This window comes from Chlorocebus sabaeus, chromosome 11, assembly GCF_047675955.1.
Source record: "Chlorocebus sabaeus isolate Y175 chromosome 11, mChlSab1.0.hap1, whole genome shotgun sequence".
NCBI lineage: Eukaryota > Metazoa > Chordata > Mammalia > Primates > Cercopithecidae > Chlorocebus > Chlorocebus sabaeus.
Window position 1 is genome coordinate 106,847,108 of NC_132914.1, and position 14,284 is coordinate 106,861,391.

At 58.1% G+C, this 14,284-nt stretch overlaps 1 protein-coding gene across 1 annotated transcript in view; it reads left to right on the forward strand.

The window, feature by feature from the left end:
* Positions 1 to 563: 563 nt before the first annotated feature.
* FAM222A (family with sequence similarity 222 member A) overlaps positions 564 to 14,284 on the forward strand; it is a 56,472-nt gene continuing 42,751 nt past the window's right edge. The window contains exon 1 of the mRNA XM_008004643.3: positions 564 to 1,629. The gene's annotated coding sequence lies outside the window, so the exon portion shown is untranslated. The remainder of the gene's footprint in view (positions 1,630 to 14,284) is intronic.

Consider the following 14,284-nt stretch of genomic DNA (forward strand, 5'->3'; position numbering starts at 1 on the left):
CCTACCATATCAGTTTTCTCATCTGTAAAATGGGGTGGTAATAATACCCACTCACACGGTGTTGTGAGGATTAGGTACTTTGGTACATAAGTATTAACTACAGTTGTTGTTATTTTTAACAAATTCCTTATAGCGTTGATTGCTGCCAAGATTAAATGAAATAATGCTGATAATGCACTTATACAGTGCCTTGTCCCAAATATGTGATCAATAAATGACACTGGTTTTGCCACCCCTAGTTCCTCGACAAAGGGACTACAAAAACCAGCATGCCCTGAGCCCCCAGTCGGAGCCCCTCCACCCGGCGCCAGCGCGCAGCGTGCCGGGAGTTGCAGTCCTCGCGAGGCAGGTTCCGCCGCGTCCCTGCTTGGGGGAGGAGGTTGGAGAGCCGCCCTACCGGTCTTTGAATTTTGCCGCGAAAAGCGCGCGTGGCGGCCCCCGGCTCCGCCCCCCGCAGGACGCGGCGCCGCGTCACCCTGGTAACCGCCTCTCAGCCGCCGCTGATTGGGCTGGGCCGCGGGGGGCGGGCGAGGGACGAGACGCGGGGGCTGCAGCCGGCGCTCGCGCCTGTCAGTCGGGCCGGAGCGGAGCAGCGGGCAGGACTGCTGGGCCGGCGGCTCCGCGGAGAGGCTGAGCGCGCCGGCCGGGGGAGGCGGACAACCGGGCCCGCTGCCTGTGGGACGCGGCGCGCGGCACCCGGACCTGAGACGAGGCGAGGCGCCGACGCGCTCCAGGCGGCGCGAGGCTGCGGCCCCGGGAGCCCCCGCGCGCCGCCCGGGGCCATGGGCGCGTGAGAGCCCAGCGCGCGCGGCCCCTGCTGCGGCTCGCGAGCTCGCACACCCGGTGCACAGTCCCCCGGGCCGTCCCCGTGTCCGCCCTGCGCCACTGGGATCGGCTGTTTCTCAGCGCCGAGGCCCCCGAGGCTGCATCCGAGCTTGCGTCGCCCGCTGCCGCCGCCGCTGCTCGCCGGCTTCCCCTCCCCCAACACCCGGGGCTCAGTGCAGGAGGAGGAGGGGCCGGTGCATTCTCGCCGCTGCTCTTTGCAACCTGCGGGGACCGGTGTATGTCCGGCGAGGAGCCGGGGCCGCTGCGGGTGCGTGCAACCCCCGGAGGAGAGAGTCCCCCCACCTCGGGGCGAACGGGGGGCTGCAAGCCGCGGGCGGGCGGGCGAGCGAGAGGAAGCAACAAAGAGAGGCTGCAGCTGGGGCTGGCGAAAGGGGCCGCGGCCGCCGGGCTGCCAGCGCGGGCGGAGAGGGCGCCCTGGGAGCGGCGCGGGCCGAGCTGCAGCCTTGAGCGGGGCCCCGAGGGGAGGCGCAGCGCCGCCCGCCGGACGCGGCGATTACGGGCCCCGGCGAGGATGCGTCGCCTGAGCGCCCGCGCGGCCCCCGTCCGGGGCGGGCGTGACCCCCGCTGAGCGGAGCCCCCCCCTCCCCCCACCCGACTTCGGACGGCGCGGGCCGGCGCCCGGATAGCCCTCACCGACAGCGCCCCTTCCCACCCGGAGAGAGGCATCGGCCCCCAAGGGGGGCTTCCTCAGGCAGCCTCTGCCACTCCTGCATGGCTGCGACCCGCCGAGCGGAGCGTCGTGGTAGCTGAGACCTGGTGCCCTTCGACGGCCTGGCTGATCCGGTGAGTTGTGCGGGGCGGGGTTCTGCGCTGGATCTGGGGGCACCCTCTGGCGTCCGGGCAGCCGGGATTGGACAGAAGGGGTCCTAGGCTGTTGGGGGTCCTGAAGCAGCGATAACCCTTGCCTCCCCCGTTTCTCCCTCCGAACACAACTTGTTCAGACCAGCCAGCCGACGGGAGTGGAGGTTGCGGGCCCGTTCGGATTCCGCGGGGCCCTGGGCGGGTTGGTTGCCAGAGAGGAAAGGTCACCCCACCCGTAAAGCTAACAAAGATAGCGGCTCTGTCATCCGAAAATTCCCCGGGAACTCCAGTGTCTTGGAAGGGCTGGGGGGTGGGGGGGCACCCCGGATGGGAAAACGTTGAGGGTCTCCGGAGCAGCCTCTGAGATCTTCAAGGGAAATCATCTCAGAGGGGGGTTTGGGGGTTCCAGAAACGCAGGTGGCTACGTTTGAGGCTTGTGCCCCATAGGGCTAGACCTTAGCAGAGCCCTCGTTCAAATCACGTTCCCACAAATAACTCGCAGGAACGGTAGGTTCCCCAGTAGGGGCACGACATGACGTGACGTCAAGGCTCAGTTTCTGATGTCACCGGGGTTGCCGTGGCAACACCACTTGCCTTGACCCAAGGCCAGAGGGGCCAGGGTCGTGGTAACCAGGGGATGCCTTTGCGTAATAGAGGGGTGAAGGCAGACTCCCCCCACCCCCATCATTGCAGTCCTCTGACCTAAATCCTTAGCGCCCCATGAGGTGGGGGAGGGAGGCAGTGCCAGCTGTCCCCGTTGATGCTCCTCCCCCCAAGGACAGGTGTTCAGAGCTTTGCCCATGTAGCCTGGCAGTGCCTGGGGGCTCAGGCCTCCCAGACAGAGCAACTTTCTGCTTTGAAAAGAGATACTGTAGAAGAGACCTCCCTGAACCCCACCCACCGTGTACCCAGCCGGCAGGCTGAAGTTCCCAGGGTCCCCAGAGAGGTGTGGGTCTCCGGCCCTCCAACAGGCTACTTCTGCTCGGGAAAATGTGGGTGCCCCCCCCCCCCCGAGCCAGGGAAGGTGCAGAGGAGCTGCTGCCTGCTGCACCCTCTAGTCCAGGGGCTCCTCATGCTGTTCTATCCCAAGGTGAGGGGCCTTGGCCAACCTGGAACTCCTGACTGCCCCCTGCTTCTTCTGGTATTTGAGAGAATTTCAACAAGCATATTGTGAGGCTGCTTAAGTGAATGGCGGGCAAGTGAGGCCCATCAGTACCAAGGTCTGAATAAACTGTGTCTCTGCCAGGGCACCCCCCAACCGACACACACCCCAGTACTGGCCCTGTTCCCTGCAAAGGCCCAGAGAACCCCCAGCCAGCATCCTGCTGCTGGTTCTGGGATTCATCTAGGTCCCTTCCAGCAATTACTGCCAGTGTCAGATGCTGGTGAAACTGCTGTGATCACATTTCTAGGAAAAGGTTCGAAAACTGTGTCATTGCTTCAGCAGCGTGGGGTGGGGTAAGAGCAGAGAAAGTGTGTGTTTGGGTCATTAGGAGAAGCCAGGCCCCAGTCTCCGCAGCGAGCATTTTCCCTGCTCTTCTACCAGGCTCTCTAGCTAGATTAACAGGTCAATAAATATCGGTGGAGTTGCTTTTGGGGGCTTGGCAGGGAGATGGTATTTCCAGCTGAAATGGTGTCGTTAAACACACAAGCTTCCAAGGACAGAGGAGCAACAGCAGATTGGGGGAGAGCCGGGAGAGGTGGGCAGAAGGCCTGTTTGCGCTGCCTCTCGAAGCTTCCCAGTTTAGAAACAAACTCGGAGTGCGCGCCAGAGATTCACAAACACAGGCAGTTGGAGGCCCTCCGCCGAGTATTTACACTTCCACAGCCAAGGCAGAGGGAAAGGCTGTCAGAATTGGGCAATTCCTTCTGTTCCCTTCCCTCATCTCCCTGGGCTTGGCAATCAGCGTGCCAGACGATGAGCAGGAGGGAGTGCCAGCTTTCTCAGCATCTCCCTATATGCCAGGCGTTTTACACGATCTCAGTTACTCCTTGGAGCGGCTCATATGCTGTGGCCCATTTTATAGATAAATAAACTGAGGCTTAAACAGAGGAAGTGATGGGCTACAGGTGATCAGCCAGGCAGCTGCAGAGGTTCGGCCCTGAATTGCCTTCCTGGCTCCAGAGTCTTTGGGTCTTACCACCTCCTCCCATGGGGCTGGGGGACACCCCTACTTATTGGACAGGGGTCCCTGCAGGCATCAGAGGCTATCAGCCATGGAGGGGGAGTCTGGCCCCACCAAGATGCTTTGTCCACACTGAAAGGCAGATTTGAATCCTCTTTTCCTATGACCTACAGGTCAGCATTGAGCAGAGTAACAACTTCCGCCCGGCCTTGTGGTCTGTCTGCTTCCCTCACCCCCAGAACTCCTTTCTCCAGCACTAGGGGAAGGAAGGTGTGGCTTGAAACTCACTCCTTGTCATCTGCCCTTCTGGGCTTGCTTGGAGGGAGGTGGTGAGGCTGCCCCTGGCCACCCCAGGGACCTTCTTGGGATGTAGACGGGGCAAGGGCAAACTTTAGTAGATGAGGTTCCTGACCCAGCCTGAGGGTCAGGAAGCCCTAGAGGAGAGGTGCCACATGAGTCACGAAGAGGACAAATAGGAATGTGCCAGACAGGAGTGAGAAGACTGTTCTGGGTGGCAGGAGTGGCCCCAGAGCAGCCAGTGATGTGTGTGGGCCCTCGTGCCTGATGGGGAAAGAGGCAGCCGTGGGTGCTGTGTCCTGGAGCCTCAGGTGGATGGGGAAGGTTTAAGCAGGGCAGAGGATCCAGTGATCTCCCTTGACAAGGACAGTAACCCTGGACATCCCTTCCCGTAAGCGTGGAAGAGGTCACCTCAGTTCTGGGAGCAGTCTCCTCTCTCAAGGTTGGCCCTACCCCCACCCCCACTAATCCTTCTCACTTGTCTAATTCCTGTAAGCTGTCCATCCCTTGTCCGTTCTGAGCCTTAGGGCTGCTCTGGACTAAACCAGAACTGGGCTGGGCTGCTGAACCCCCTTGATGAGAAACTTGAGGCGCCCTGGTGATGGGCAGTGGCTCCTGATTAGGTGCCAGGCTCTGGCATGGGTTGGGCCTGGATCGTACTCTCAGCCCACTGCTTGCAGGCTGTGTGACCTCGGGTGAGTACCTTTGCCTCTCTGAGCCTCAGTTTACTCATCTGTGAGAAGGAGCGACCATAGCACTTACTGCGCAGGGTCTGGTGAGGATTCAGGGAGGGCCTAGCACAGCACTCAGTATACAGTAAGCACTCAATAAACGCAAGTTGTCATGGCTACTGTTAACCTCCTCCTCAGAAGGGAGCCTTGAATGACTCAGTCCCTTGGAGCCAAAGGTTGAAGACCCCATTTGCAGGGAGAGGCCGGAACCCTACCAGCTGCCTCTGCCAGGGGCTTCTCTGTCCACTGAAGCCCCCACCCATCCACCCGGTGAGCACTCGTTGCTCCTTTCTGACCTTCTGCGGGGTCTGGGACTTGGCCAGGGGTCCCTCCCCAACCTCCCTGCGGCCCCCTCTGCCTTCCCATCCCTCACAAACCGGAGGAAGCCAGCGAAGCAGCTCATATTCATGAACCGTAATTCAATCAGGCGGCGATTCCTCTGGGCTCAGGGCGGGGGTGAGAACGAGGAGGCGCTCACAAAAGGGCCGCTTTATTACCTCCCGCGGGCCGGGAATTGCTGCTCTCCCCCAGCAGCGGCCAGAGCCGCCTTTATTGTGTTAACCCATTTGCGTGTCAAGAGCTATTGTGCGCTTTCTCTGCCTGTGCGTTGCGGGCCGCGGGAGGAGGGCTGCGGTGCCGGCCGGTCACCTCCGCGGGCGCCGCCCGCCGCCCTGATTGGTTGCTAAGTGATTTGCATCCAAGGTAATCACTTTTATCTCAGAAGGATGTCGACTATAATTATAAGCTACTGACATCTTTTGAAATCTGCCTAATGACTATTTTAGTCTGCACGGGCTGGGTGTGGGGAGGAGGATTCTGGAGAGGGTGGAGGCTGGGAAGAGGGATGGATTCCTTCCACCTGGACCCCTGATTGCTTAGTTGAGAAATATCTGAGTACCTACTGCATGTGTCAAACAAAAGGTGGGATCTCTGTGATGGGGGGCTTGCATTCCTGTGGGTAGAGTTAGTGCCACTTCAGAGTTAGGGAAACGGAGGCCCTGGGGAAGGGGCGACCTGCCCAGACCACACAGCCAATATGCAACCACCATCTGGGTCTCTCTGACCCCAAACTCATGCCCTGGCCACTCCAGTGGCCACAGTCAGGAATCATGTAATCATGCCTGGATACAGGTCACCAGTCTAGTACCTTCTAGAGTCTACATCCTAACCCTAAGAAATGCACGTGCTGGTACCATCCCCATTTTGCAGAGAAGCAGGGGCCCAGAGAAGGTATTATACTTTGCTGCCCGAGGTCACACAGCCAGGGAGTGGCAGAAGTATGAGGTTCCTTGGCAGCCAGAGATGGGAAGGCAGAGGCAGGGTTCCAGCTTCCCTCCTCTTCCCACCCCCTCGTGGTTCCATTCGGTAAAGCCAGGCATTAGGTAAAGACTGAGCGAGGACACTGTCGCCCCCGTCCCAGTGGCTAAGTGATAAGGAATCAGACGGCCCACAGCCTCTAGAGGGAGTAAGATGAGTCTGTAGTTAACTTGAATTCTAGACAGGGCCAGAGCAGGGCTGGAGGAGGGAAAACCTGCAGCTGGTCCTGGAGGGCTTCCTGACAAAGGGGGCTGTGCTCTGTGCCTTGAGGACTGAGTGGCTCTGCCTAGCATTCAGTAAATGGGGGTGTCTCCGGCAGATGGAGTTTGGAGACCCGGGAGCATGAGCAGGAATGGCAGGGGGAGCTTATGAGATGGTGGAGGTGAAAGGGAGATCAACTAGGAAGGTGTGCAGGGGCATTGGGTGCTGAGCTAAGGGTGCCATGAGGCCCAGAGGAAGAGGGAGGCCAGTGAAGGCATCTGAGAGGCAGGGGCCAGTTAAGATCCCGGTGCCTTAGAGGCCAGCAGAGAGCTTGGGAGTTGCAGACGTGGGCTGAAACCCGGTGAGAGAGAGCTCCTGCACTCCCACTGGCTGTGTCCTCAGAGAAATCATTTTACCCCTCTGGGCCTCAGTTTCCTCTTTTGTTCAGGAGAGTCACAACAGCTTTCTCATGGGCTTGTGGGTGGGGTGAGCTTGCAAGTGCAGAGTGCTTGCTGGGGTTTAGCTGAGCCCCTCAGAGCTGGGTGGGCTGGGCTTGAGTACAGGCCGGGGCCAGTCCTGGCCCCACAGCAAGCCAGCGTCCCAGCCACAGCAGCTGTGTGGGGCCCTGGGAGCCCCTGCTATTGTGCACAGGGCACAGGGGACAAAGGCCTGGGAGGTCAGGGGGTGAGGCTGAGACTGGCTGTGAACAGGCTCCCGGGGACGGGGACTTAATGACGCAGAACTTAATGACCCAGAGTCTGTGGGGAGGGGGGGCCTCCCTTGGAGGAGGAGGGAGGTCCAGCCACCAGCTGTCTCCTCCAGGATTCGCTGCCAGGGCACGGGCAGCTGCCTCACAGAGTCCAGGCCTGAGCTTGGCACTGGGGGAGGCAGAGGTGGCAGGGCCTCCCGGCATGAAGTCCCCAGGCCTGAATGCAGGGCTTGGCCCTGCCCCTCGACATCTGCAGATCTCCGTCTCTTCATCTGTGATGGGCCAAGGGACCACCTTAGAGGGCAGCTGTGAGACTTGGCAGTAACTGATAGCCAATGGGCAGTAAACAGGAACTGCTATTTTTGCTCTTTATCCATCCGTTCATTCAGAGAGCTTCACTGCTCCGGGCCAGGCTCCCTGCCAGGTGCTGGGGACATGAAGATGAACAAGCCCCAGTTGCCCTGAAAGGTGGCGTGTACCAAGGGAGAGGCCTCGAGCACACTAGCTCAGCCACCCAACAAGTGCATGTGGGTTAATCGCCACAATGGAGGAATTCACAGTGTGTGGGCACTGTGCCAGGGGCAGGGGGGCACAGCAGTGAACAAGCCAGACGTGAGCCCTGCCCTGGGCCACCTCCAGTCTCTTAAAGGAAATCAGAGGTGGAAACAATTACTTCTGACTAGAGTAGCCAGGGAGGGCTCCCTGGAGGAGGTGGCACTTGTAATTGAACATTTTCGCCTATTATGAGATTCACAGGACACTGATATCTGCTGTGTGCCAGACTGAGCTTCCTGCTTTGGCATTTTGTTCTCTCATTTAATCCTCATATCCCTCTCTGAAAGGTGTTTTTATCCCTGTCATGTGAAGAAACTTAGCCTGACGACGTAAAGCAGCAGCCCTGGGCCACACGGTAGGCCCACAGAACCCCCTTCATTATCCACACAAGCTTTTGCCTCTTCACTGCCTGTAAGGGTACTGGGCATGGTAGGATCCTTGAGCAGGGGCTGAGGGGACCCTGTTCTGGGCCAGTTGTCTCCTTTATGAGCTTCATAACCTTCAGCAGGTCACCTTCCCCCACCCCTCCCAACCCAGACTCAGCCGCGTCCTTCATAAATGTCAAGGATGGCAAATCTGTGGCAGGCCTGGCTTGCCTTACACCGCTGTGCCCTTGGCAGACATTGCCAATCAATTGCTGCCCTCTTCCCCTGCTGAGTTCTTCCCCTGACCTTGGGTTCCTTCCAGGGCTCTGGGCAGGCAGCGCCAATCAATCAGCAGGGCCTGTGAGCTGAAACCAGTTGCCTGCCTGGCCTCAATGAGCTCAGGGTGCCTCTGGTCCATCTCCATGTGGCTCAGAGGACCAGGGGGACAGCGAGGGATTCTAGGGGATCTCTGTGTATTCAGGTTGTTCTTAAGCCACAAGAGCCTTTTAGGTGGGAGGGTCTGTTACCCTCTTCTAACTCCCACTTGTGTTCATCCGTGCAGATTCTGAGCGCTGACAGTCTGGATGGTGATAACAGCATGTATTGAGTTCCTCCTGAGAGCTAGGTCCTTCCTGGGCACTCTCGCATTCATCATTCTGCAGAACGCCTGCAGCGAGCCTCCCTGCATCTCCAGGGAGAATTCTTAACCCATTTTAGAGATGAGGGAACTGAGGCTTGGCTCAGCTAAGCAGAGTAGGGTCATACACTTGTTAGGTGGTCGAGCTGGCATTCAGACACAGGTGTCAAAGTTCACAGCCTGGGACAGGACTGTGGGTGGCAGGCAGACAGGGAAGCCCTCCCAGAAAAGATGTCATTTATTTGCAGGCTTTAAAGGCTGGTGGGCTTCTGACAGGCAGAGCCAGAAAGGGTGAACTTCAGGGCGGAGGGAACAGCGTGAGAGGCAGCTCAGAGGCAGACAGGAGAGAGTGTTTACTAAGCGAGCAGTGTGTAGCCAGATGTGGCCAGAATGTGGGGAGAGAGGACTGTGGAAGGAGCCAGGGCTGGCCTTGATGTTTGGACTTTGCCTTCCCATAGTAGGGAGCTCTGGCAGCTCTTTGAGCAGAGTAACAGTGAGGTCCCATGTAAGAGTACTTATTCAACAGCTCTGTGAACCCCGGGTGAGATTGCTTAGGGGAGCTACCTTCAGTCTACTAGAAGCGTTGGCCTAGAACAGTGCCTGGTGCACAGTAGGTAGGCATCCAAGAAGTATTGATTGGATGAATAAATGAATGACCACTCCATGGACTGAAATGCTCCTGACCTCTCCAGGGGCCCAGCTGCAAGGTGGGGAGAGACCAGAGTCCCCATCTCCAGGCAGAGTTGAACACCAGGCCTGGCAGTGAGGGGCAGAAGAGGGGGCCAGGCAGGTACCTGGGACAGGGCTTCCCTTTCACCACTCCCCTACCCTGCTGCCTGTCCCCAGGACCCCTCCTAGACCTTCCTGCTTGACTGTCTGCACCTTTCGAGCCATGCCTGGCGGGCAGTGTGGGCCCAGTGCTTGGGGGGATGAAAGATGAAGGTTCGTGACCATTTTTTAACTCAATAAAGGGAGAGACAAGCTGCAGGCTGCAGGCCGGAGATATAATTAGTTCACAGCAGTGGCGCTTTCTTGATTTAGCTTCTGAGAGAACAAGACAAGGATGTTATACCCAATTAGCAGTAACATCCAGTCAGAGCCTCAATAGGTGAGATAACAAGCTATTTTTATGACTTTTCTTTCCCAGCTTGGAGGGAGCGGGGGAAGGGGGTATCAGGGCCTTATTTCTTTTCATCAGGGAACAATTATTAGCAATCTCAGGATTTCCCAAAGCCAAATGATGCATTTGTTAAGCCAAACATGCAAGCGTCCCAGGGTAGCAGCAGGGGTGGCAAGCTGGCATTTTGAGCCCGGGGTGGGTGGGAGGAGTGCAGTCCCCTAGCCTCCATTCTGGAAGCCCTCTGAAAAGGTTCCCAAATGCAGACAGCCCATTGGTTGGGCAGGAGAAGCACAGGCCCTTGAGATATTCTTAGTACCTGCCTTGATTTCCCTACCTGCTTTCAAAGGGACATAAGGAGGCGAGGTCGGTTTCCCTGGGGGTGAGGAAGGAACCAGTTTTGGCCCTTGGCAGCCCTTCTTGGCACCACTGTAGATTCTTTCTGCCAACTAGGCCAGAGGTTCTGGCACCTCAGTCTTGAACCTGCCATTGCACTTTGCCCACCAAACCCCCATTATGGCTTGCCCCACCCAACCACCCTCCTTCTGTCCTGGGTCCCAGGCCCAGTCCCTGGCGGGGGCATACTGGTGATTAGCTCCTTTCTCTCCACCACCATTACCCCTGCAGTCAGGGCACCCAGCACTGGCCAAGTCCCTACTGGGCAGGGAAGCCCTGCCAAGCCCCACCCCAGCTGCCTGGCTGTGCTCCTACTCCTGGCGAAGGCTGGGGGATGCCCGGAGAGGGAGCTGGCAGGGCTGCCGTGACGCCCCATCGGCCCGGGCCCCAAGCCCAGAGCAGGGTCCTGGGCCTCTGCCCCTCCTGCTGAATTCTTACCCCGCCCTATCCCGCGTCCTGTCTTCCTGTCAGTGTGGAGCTCCCCACTCCCGGTTCAGACAACTGACAAATCCAGCCATGCAAAGTGGGAGTTTAATTGCAAACAGTTTTTATGGATCATGGGCCCATCTGTGCCACCATATGCAAAAGAGAAAAAAAAAAATCCCCCTTTTTTTTTCTCCCCACCCCACAAACTAACTCCAAAAGAAACAATTGCCAAGGTTTTTCTGGCTGGAACCAAGCACAGAGCTGCGACCCATCCCCAGGGGCTTCCTGCAGGGTGGTCCTGGCAAGGCCAGATAGGGCAGAGATGAGAGGATCCCAGGGGACCCACCCAGAAGTTGAGATCTGACTGCAGAGAGGCTGGGACAGCCTCAGCAAACTGCTGGCAGCTCCTGAACCCACTGAGATCTCTCGCAGCTCTGGGCCTTGGCACGTGCCGTGCCACGGTTCAAGTACCAGGTCCTGGCCTTTTCCAGCTACCTGGCTGACGTTGTATGCATGGCCTGTGAGACAAGGCTTGGTGTGCAATGGGCACTGCACAGTGTTCATGGAAACGTGTGGAAGAACCACATCACGGGACCCCAAGGACGAGGCGCCTCCTGTCCCCTTTGTACCCAAGAAACGCAACTCCAGGAGGATGGGGCTGACCAGGCCTCACAGACTCCCTTCTTCCCAGAGGTGCCTCTTGCCCTGGTGCCCAGCCTGGCTCTGCAGATGAATGCCACCCAAGATGGAAAGGACACTGGGCGCCAGCAGCCCGCCTCCTGAGGCCCTCAGATGAGGCTTCCCCCAGGGCCTGTGTGAGCTTCTGAGAGGACTCACCTGAAGCAACCTGCCAGGGTTCGATTCCTATGCCACCCCATCCCAGCTGGGCCACTTCAGACTATCAGTCCTCCCTCTCTGTGCCTCAGTTTCTCCCTCTGTAAAATGGGGGTGCTGGATGTAAAGTGCTTCTCTGCTTGTCATCTCTCTTCCCTTATGAGGTGGGGGTAGGGATCCTTTGCTTTGCACACTAATGTCTTCCCAAGTTTCTAATCGGGACACCCAATGTTGAATGAATGAATGAACGAGTGAGTGAAGGAATGCATGAGGGAGGTATTTGGAGGACTTTCCAGAGAGAAAAACGAGACACAGACGGCTTGCCAGGAATTCAGGATTTGTATTCCCTTTCTCGTTGGCATCCGGAAACCACCCTGCGATCTGTGGGAATGATGAACTCCATTCTACAAGTGGGGGAAACTGAGGCTCAGAGAGATTGAGGGACTCTCCCAAGGCAGCTGAAAAGAGGCCAGAGCTGGGACTGGAACCCTGGGCTGAGCACCTCCAGCTGGCCAAGTCCCTGCCCCTCAGGTGAGGAGAGTCTGGCCCAGAGCTGGGAAGGAGCTTAGCCGAGGTTACACAGCAAGAAAATAGCAGCCAGCATTTGTGGGGCACTTCCTACCCCCATTTTACAGATGAGGAAACCGAGGTACTCCAGCCTTAGAGCCAGGCCAGCCAAGTCCTGCTTGCTCTTTCCTCCTCTCCCTCTCCCTCCCCTGGGTCTGCACCCTGTGGGTGCCCCGTGTGCCTTACCAACTGTGTGTGCCGGCAGCCAGGCCCAGAGCGGGGGTTCCAGTGTCCAAGGCTGGGCACCTTGCACAGCCCTCTTGTAGCAGGTAGCAGGGGAAAGTGGGACCCAGGAAACATCCCCCTTTCCTGGGACCTAGGTGAGACCAGGCCAGGCACCAGGCAGCCCATTCCCCGCCTGTAGTGATCACCAGCTCCCATTGTAATCATTAAAACTATTAGAAGGAAACGTTCGCTTGAAGCAAATGTCAGGCGCCGAGTTGTGCTTTGTAAACGCTCACAATTAATGCCAATCAGGCCCGGAAAAAAGCCGGCCCGGAATCCTGTCTGTTTCGTCTCATTTGTCAGCTGGTGCTGCTCCATGTTGCACATTTTCATACAATTGCTATAAACATAAAAGGGAAACTCCACAGTGTTCCCGGGCGCCCGGATGGTGCGCGCCGGCTTAATTACTTGGTATTCTGCTGTTCACTTGGCCGCCCTGAGCTGGTGGGAGGGAGAAAGGGGGACTTTGTGTGGCAGGGCGAGGGTTCCTGGGGGTCAGCCAGGGAGATGGGTCAGGCTGCTGGCCTGGGCCTCCTTCCCCGTCCTCTGCAGGCCGCGTGACCCACAAGCTGAGCTGGGAAACAAGAAAAAATTGCTTTAAAAAAAAAAAAAAAAAAGTTGGCAAAACCTTCAAGCAGAAAAGGAGTTCAGAGTCCACCAGACTTGGTTTCAAATCCCTATTCCTTCTCCTAGAATGATTCGTAAGGTTTATGGTCCACCTCCTGCTTGCCAAGCACGGGGCCTTAGTTTTCCTCATCTGTGAGTTGAGGGTGACAGCCCAGCGGTCAGGATTTCAAGCCTGCTGGGGCCTGGGGGCATCATGGTTTGGTTTTGTTTTCCCATTTGGTTGCTGCGCAGACCCTGTGAGGTTGAGCTGCCCCTCTTAGCAGAGTGTGAGGCCAGAGTCCCACAGCAGGAAGTGGTGGAATCAGGATTTGGCCCCGAATCACTGACTATGGAGCCTGTAACTGTTGTACCATCCTTCCGCACCCAACCTGGGCAGCCACGGGGCTGAAAAAAGATGTAATGTCTACAGGTCCCAGCACACAGTAGGTGTTTGGTAAACAGTGGCTGATGTCTGCCCACTGCCTGGAGATGGGTCAGGAGCAGCGGGGGGCTCAGGCCTGGCCTGATGGTCAGAATCAACAGATGTAGACCTTGCTGGGTGGAGGGTGAGAATGGAGTGGTCTAGAAGCAGGTGCCGTTCCCCCTTCCCTCAGGACCTGGGTCCTCTTGGCTTCCAGGGCAGGACTGAGGAGGGAGATGCTGAGAACATGCCTGGCCAGGCCCCAGGGGACTCCCGCCCACCCCCATCTACTCTTGCCTTGCACCTGGCTCTGAGGTGCTGGGTGTGGTTGTGCACCAGGCCCCATGTTGTCTCACGAGACCTCTGACAGACCAGAAAGTTGGGTGTGCAATCATGATGGTCTCCACTGTACAGATGAGGAAGCAGAGGTCCAAGCTAACCCAAGGTGACTGGGCTGGGAGGTGGGGATGCTGGAGACAGCTCCTGCCCACTTTCCTCGATCCCAAGTCTCTTGTGCCTCCTTAGCCCCCTCCCTGTAGAGACTGTACGCGGCCCTGCCACACCTTACATGCCCTCCTCAGGGCCCTTTTGAACTCTCCAACTCTGTGGTCAGGGTCTTCTGAGGCCAGGCTGGGACACACCGGCCTTTGTGTGAGCTTGAGCCGGGCCGGGCGGCCAGCAGAGTGGGGAGAGGGCGGTGCAGCCTGGCCGGCCAGGGACAAATGCTCAGAGTGGGAATAGAGGCCCCTTTGTGTGCCTCTCGGAGGGGGAGGGGGTGCTGCCAGCTGCCACCCCGTGTGACTGTGGAGGCCTGAGCCCTCCACAGAGGTTTGGCCGACACCTCCAGGGACCGGCCAGGGAGCCTGTCATCATCAGCTCTGCCTCCTTCTCTCACTATTTTGTGTCTTCCTCTTGTTTCCTGGGGGTCCTTGGCTGCTAGAGGAGCCACAGGCAGCCATTAACATGGATTGCTGTGGGCCTGCTGTGTGCCAGCTCTGAGCCTGGCGCTCCACCCACCCTTCACACAAGGGGCAGTAGTCTCACGTTTCAGAGGAAGACACTGAGGTTCAGGGAGGACAGGTGACTGGCCATGCTGGCACGTGGTCA